The 7,133-nt window shown below is 44.3% G+C and overlaps 1 pseudogene; it reads right to left on the bottom strand.

Annotated features, from left to right (window-relative positions):
- Window positions 1-931: 931 nt before the first annotated feature.
- The window catches only part of LOC108520770 (aurora kinase A-interacting protein pseudogene), a 12,810-nt pseudogene continuing 6,608 nt past the window's right edge, over window positions 932-7,133 (bottom strand).

Here is a 7,133-nt window from a genome sequence, read left to right as displayed (position 1 = left end):
GATTCCTCAAAGAGTCAAAAGCAGAACTGTCATTCGACCCAGGAATCCCATTACTGGGTACATATCCAGAGGAATATAAATCACTCTACTATAAAGACACATGCATGCGAATGTTCATTGCAGGACTATTCACAATAGCAAAGACATGGAATCAACCTAAATGTCCATCAATGATAGACTGGATAAAGAAAATGTGGTACATATACACCATGGAATACTATGCAGCCATTAAAAAAAATGAGATCATGTCTTTTGTGGAAACATGGATGGAGCTGGAGGCCATTATCCTTAGCAAACTAATGCAGCAACAGAAAACCAAATACCGCATGTTCTCACTTATAAGTGGGAGCTAAATGATAAGAGCTTATGAACACAAAGAAGGAAACGACAGACACTGGGGTCTGCTTGAGTGTGAAGGGTGGGAGGAGAAAGAGCAGCAGAAAAGATAACTACTGGGTACTGGGCTTAATACCTGGGTCATGAAATAATCTGTACAACAAACCCTGTGACACCTGTTTACCTATGGAATGTCACTTGTACCCCCAAACCTAAAATAAAAGTTTAAAAAAAAAGAGCTCCTCAATAGACGATAGTTGTTATTACCAACAATAACAGTTAACACAGCGCTAAATAGCATACATGTGAATGCACACTTCTTAGAGAATTGTTGCAATCTGGAGGCAGGTGTCAGTGGGGACTGGTCCCTTGAATGAAGATTCGCCCTACAACCAACTGTAGCCTTCGCCCTACAACCAACTGTTCACCTCACACACTTCCTGGTGGTTGACGAAATAGGCTGGAAGTTTTTCTCAGCGTTTGTCTCTCTCTCTCTCTTTTTTTTTTTTTTTTTTTTTAACAGCTGAGTCCTCTGACCACTTTTTACCATGGATCACCTGCCAGCAGCAATGGGGCAGGAAGGGAGGCACCAGACTCACCTGCCCCTCAGGTAGATCTTGGGGGTCTGCCAGCCTCCAGGGGTTTCCTTCAGCCCTGCCTTCTCGCAGATGCGCCTCGCGTCTCTCTTGAGCTTGATCGGCTTCCGTTTCAGGGGTCCTTCCCGGACCTTCCGCCGCAGGAACAGGGGCCTCCCCGCTTCCGGTGCATGTGGTGGTTCATCTTCCGCTGGCGGGTTTTCAACACGTTTTTGTGCTGCATCTGAGGTGTGTCCCAGGCCTTCTCATCCGCCTGCTTGGCCCCTTCCCCCATCTGGCTAGGGAGACACTCATAGAATTGGGCTGGAGCCGCAGTCCCTGGGGTCCGGGCATCCAGTCTGGGCAGGAGGCAGCGGGCTGTAAGCCAGTTCTCCCGGAGACTGATGGACATCTTCCTGGGGACCAGCATCTCCTCGAGCTCCAGCTGGGTTCCCTTGCCAGGGAGTGAGGCAGCCCTACTTGGGCCAGTTGGCTGTGTGCTTTCATGGGGCCTGCAGGCGAGACTGCCCGGCACTCCAGAGACAGGCCAGGGCCGACTGCAGCCTGCCCAGGAAACAGCCCTGAACAGCTGAGAAGTCAGGCGCACTAGGAGTGTGGTCTGTGGATGGCGGCCCTGGTCTCAGGGTAGCATTCCACTGCCAGGCTCAGGGACTTACCGTAGATGGTAGGTCGGAGCATTTGTCTCATTTATCTGCCATGTTAGAAAATAATCACTAGTCCCCGCTCCCCAGGTTTGCCAGTGGACTTGCTCTGGGTTTTGCCCTGAAGTTACACAAACGTTGTAAAAAGCAAATGGAAGGAGATTGTTGTCTTTCTGATTGCATAACTTGGCATTAAAGGAATCTCTAATTTATTTGTTTAACATGCAACTGCTGACATCATTGCCTGAAGCACTATCAAGCTGGTCTGATCCCAGCTTGTTCGCCACCCAAAGTCAACACCGTTTAAATGAATTGTGACAATAAAAATTCCATTTCTATCTAGAGCCAAATAGCTGCTCAAATCATACGAAGTATGTGGATGTGGGGGATGCACTGAGCTGGAGTTTAGGAGATCTTGAGATATTCCTAATCTTGCTGTGACTTCTTTTGTGACTTCCAAGAGCACAAACCCCAGGCTTCATTCTACTTCCTCATTACATGAGGTTATTTTTTCTGATACTATGTACCTCAACAAAGGTTGCAAAATGTAGCCTGTATTTATTTATGTTATTATTGTCAATTGAGTCAAAATGGTTATGAGTTGTATAAGTCACTATTTAGTCACAACTAAGGTTGATGTTGATGTTAGGTTTCTAACGTTAACCATACCTTTTTAAAAAATTCTACGAAGGGGTCTTTCATTTATTACAATATTAATTATATTGGTGAGAGAGAATTGTGACAAATGAATTAACTCTGCTACTTCTTGTTCCTACCAAATGCCAATCTAATACTCTCGCTGAAGTGGCAGTTTTAAGAAAGACATGTTGTCTTCCTCAAACAAACAAAACATTCCTCTTTATAATAAACAAGATCCTTATTCATGTATGTATAATTAGGGCTCCTCCACTTGTCAAAACTAATTCAAGCTCTGTTTTACTCACTGTATAGCTCTACCTTCTCAATGTATCATTTTCCAGACAGATGAAACCTTTTAGAAAATTTTCCTGAATGGTAAAACATAAACACAGCAACAAGAGATCTTTGTTATCTCAAAGCTGAGTGACCCAACTGAGTTATCGTCACAGCTTAGGTCAAACTTTAAACAAAACAAATACCATTATAAGCAACATTTCTTTACAAGAAAATATTTCCTAACCTTGCAGCCTTGTTGAACTTGACACAGGACACTGTATCATACAGACAAGCATGCAGTCTTTCACACGAGTCTGTGATGCTACAATTTCCACCTTGCCATTAGAAGGTGTTTAAGGGCAAGGATTTGTATCTCTGGTGCCTAGTAATTCATAGTCTGATGCTGAATGAATATGGAAATGATTAGTTGCATGATTCATGTTAGCTGCTAAGTAACGAGGTTTGATATATTCCCCTTTCTGGAACTTGAAAACTCTAGGAACAAGTAGTTACCAGTATTGCCCAGACGACCAGAAGTATTTTAATGCTTTATTGTGAGTATTGAGTGGATTTGTTCTGGGAAAAAAACAACAAATTGTCTGTCTGTCTGTCTTCTCCACTGAACAACAAGTTGTTTCCAGGAAGAAACTACGGTAGTAACCCCTTATCCATATTTTTACTTTCTGCTACTTGTTACTCACAGTCAACAACAATCCAAAAATATTACGTGGAAAATTCCAGACATAAATAATAATTCCACTGAGAATGTTGTGTGTGAAACAAACTTCCACGCAGTGGAACAAAATTACACTCAGAATGATATGCGTGAAAATTCCAGTTATGTTTCTATCTTTATGCTGGAATTTTCACACACACCGTTCTGAGTAATGTAAAATCTCACGCCATTCCACTCTGTCCCAACAGGGACATGACTCATCCCTTTGTCCTATGTTTTCAAGCTGTCTCTGCTACCCACTGGTTCCTCACTTAGCCAGCTCAGTTATCAGATTGAAGAAACATAGTATACATAGGGTTTGGTACTATCCGTGGTTTCAGGCACCCACTGGGGTCTTGGAATATATCCCCTGTTAAGGGGAACTACTGGCCGGGCGCGGTGGCTCAAGCCTGTAATTCCAGCACTTTGGGAGGCCGAGACGGGTGGATCACGAGGTCAGGAGATCGAGACCATCCTGGCTAATATGGTGAAACCCCGTCTCTACTAAAAAATACAAAAGCTAGCCGGGCGAGGTGGCTGGCGCCTGTAGTCCCAGCTGCTTGGGAGGCTGAGGCAGGAGAATGGCGTAAACTCGGGAGGCGGAGCTTGCAGTGAGCTGAGATCCGGCCACTGCACTCCAGCCTGGGCGACAGAGCGAGACTCCGTCTCAAAAAATAAAAAAAGGGTGGGGGGGGAACTACTGTACATCTTATCCATTTATATAACTGTACTGGCTAGTAAAGTACCTAGTTCCATAATAATTTATAAAACTGTTCTGTCATTGTTAAGTCAAATCTTTAAGGAGTTAATCATGAAATAAATAAAGTGGGATGAGGGCTCTACTATGAAAGGTAATTACCAGGCCGGGTGTCGTGGCTCATGCCTGTAATCCCAGCACTTTGGGAGGCCAACGGAGGCAGATCACTTGAGGTCAGGAGTTTGAAACCAGCCTGGCCAACATGGTAAAACCCCGTCTCTACTAAAAATATAAAAATTAGCCAGGTGTGGTAGTGCACACATGTAGTCCCAGCTACTCTGGTGGCTTAGGCAGGAGAATTGCTTGAACCTGGGAGGCGAAGGTTGCAGTGAGCCAAGATTGCACCACCACTCCAGCCTGGGTGACTGAGCAAGATTCCATCTCAAAAAAAGAAAAAAGACACGTAATGACCTCCCGACTGACAGTTTTGCACAAAGGAGGCTTCATTCCTTTCGAATCCTTAGTTGAAGTCACTCTTTCCCACCCAGTGTAAGGGAAATGGAGAGGACCAGGGAGATTTGGGCCACCCCAATTTAGAAATAGTGAAAGTCTTTCCCGAGTCCTGTCCCCATGACATGCAAACTCAGAGTCATTATGTCCTATATTAGTTTTTCAATGGTATGAAAGTTCCTCATTGGAATTCCAACAATTGCCTTTGAAATAATCACATTTCTTTCAAGTGCGAGAGGAGCTGCTAGAATTTCTGGAGCAAAGAATGCTGCCTGCTGGAATGTTTTCAGACACCAACTCACCCCTTCAGCCATTCTCAGGTGAGCATATTAGACCCGTCTCAAGGCAGTCTAGTCCCTCTGGGCCTACTGAAAATGGATAAGAGCTACAGAGACAGCACATGGGCCCATCCCGCACCAGAGACCCCAGAAAGGGAGCAGAGCTCCTTTGGGGTATGCTACTGAGTAGTTTCTGGGAGATAAAAAATTAAATTTTCCTAAAGTTGTGGAATAGTAGAAAGAACACTGGGTGAGAAAGAAAGGAGGGAGGAAGGAAGCGAAAGAGGAGAGGAGGGAGCAAGGGAGGGGTGTTTGGAGATCTCATGGTGATAAAACCCTCGTAAGTAAAGCAAAGCAAGAGATTTGATTTCCATTTTACTTATGAGGAAATTGAGCTTCAGACAAGTTGTTTTGTCCAAATCTCACCAATCAGTAGAGCTGAGACTTGAACCCAGGTCTTCTGATTCCTGGTCCCATGGCCTTTCTGCTACGAATACTACAGCATCTTTCTTTCTTCATTTTACTTAATTGTGTCAATTGAAAGTTTCTGAGAAAGATTTATTGGCACACGGGTGAAATAGCCTGTGTGCAGGGACATTTGATGTAGCAGTGTCTGTGATCAAAAGTTTGAACATTTCTCAATAAGGAAATGGCTAAATAAATTATAATACGTAGTCTCTAAAAATATGAGACAGTTTGACATGCCCTCACATGGCACGATCTCCAAGATACACTGTTAAGTGTAAAATAAGCATGATGCGTAACAGCCTGCACAGTAGTCACCCAAAGTTCCCAGGGGAGAACAGGAGGATTGCCTCCCGTAAGCTGAACTAGAATCGGCAGCAGCTCCTCTGCTCCACCCTCCCACCCAGCCAAGCTACAAGGCTGTGAAAGTCACTCAGTATTGCTTTTGGAGCAGCTCTCTGCAAGTCTGGACTCTGTCTCCCGAATGAGAGGCCTTCCACATAGAACTTCTACATGGAGTAATTTACTTCAGGTAGGTGCCATAGGATAATGATAAGAAAAGAGGACTTCTCAGCCCCACTACAGACAAACAATTCAGGATTTTGAGATGCAGCAGAGAAGAGCAAGTGCACACAAGTCTACACAGAAACCGTGGGGCCAGAGCAGAAGTGTGGATCTCCGTTTTTAAGTGGCAGCACCAATGGTGCCCTCAAGCTTGTGGCTCAAGCTGACAACTGGCTGCTCCACTAAGAGCATGGCAAATTTGCCTCAGGCCTATGGTGAATCATTTGGAATACCCAGAGTTGCAAGGCTGGTGAAGAAGTGATGACCCAAAGCTGAGAGGGATCCAAGGACAAGTCAAGAGAGTGTGACAGCAGTGAGCAAGGGCCTCCTGGGAGGGCACACCCAGATGCCACGCAGTGACTCAAGGTGGGGACAGTCATCAGGGTAGCCTGGGGTTGACATCTAGGAATAAGGTATTTTGAGTTACTCCACCCTCCTCCAGTCTGTACGGTTAGACTAGATGGGCACAAAGCTCATGCCGCAATGCCCACTCAAAGCTATTAAAGGATCCCAAAACAATCTCAACCTGAGAATTTGAGGCTACCCAAGGGTAAATTTGGTATACATCAAAGGGAACAAAAGGAAGTTATTAGTAGCCAGGATGACTGTGGGACTCTTCCAGGGTTTTTTGGAGCCAGGAACTTCACAAAGGACTTCCTGTGAGACTCATACATTCATTTCTACCAATAGAAACTGTTGACATATTAAATCATGTTGTACATCATAAACAATTTTTAAAAATAAATAAATAACTCTTTGAAAAAAATTTGATAGACCAAACAAAATTGCCTATAAAATATTTCTCATGATTAATACAATCCTTACAATTAATAGAATCCGTTCTGACTTTCCTATTTCCATGGTTTGATTAAAATGCACGTTTGCTGTGCACATGATAGTAGTTATATTTTACTTGATCAGAATTCTCTTTCTTCCATCCTAAATGTGCTCCCAGCTACATCTGAACAGTTTAAAGAGATTTCCAACCCCTGAAGAATACTAACTAGAGCTTTATTTTGTTCATTATGAATTCAACTTTTTAAAAATAAATTATGTATAAACTTTCTTTCCCCTAGTATGTCATTTATAACTAAAGACTATATAATCCTTTTGAGAAATACATTGCTAGCCGGGCGCGGTGGCTCACGCCTGTAATCCCAGCACTTTGGGAGGCCGAGATGGGCGGATCACGAGGTCAGGAGATCGAGACCATCCTGGCTAACCCGGTGAAACCCCGTCTCTACTAAAAAATACAAAAAACTAGCCGGGCAAGGTGGCGGGCACCTGTAGTCCCAGCTACTCGGGAGGCTGAGGCAGGAGAATGGTGTGAATCCGAGAGACCGAGGTTGCAGTGAGCCGAGATTGTGCCACTGCACTCCAGCCTGGGCGACAGAGCGAGACTCCGTCTCAAAAAAA

This window comes from Rhinopithecus bieti, unplaced genomic scaffold, assembly GCF_001698545.2.
Source record: "Rhinopithecus bieti isolate Rb0 unplaced genomic scaffold, ASM169854v2 scaffold_52030, whole genome shotgun sequence".
Lineage (NCBI taxonomy): Eukaryota > Metazoa > Chordata > Mammalia > Primates > Cercopithecidae > Rhinopithecus > Rhinopithecus bieti.
This window is presented reverse-complemented; position numbering and strand designations above follow the sequence as displayed.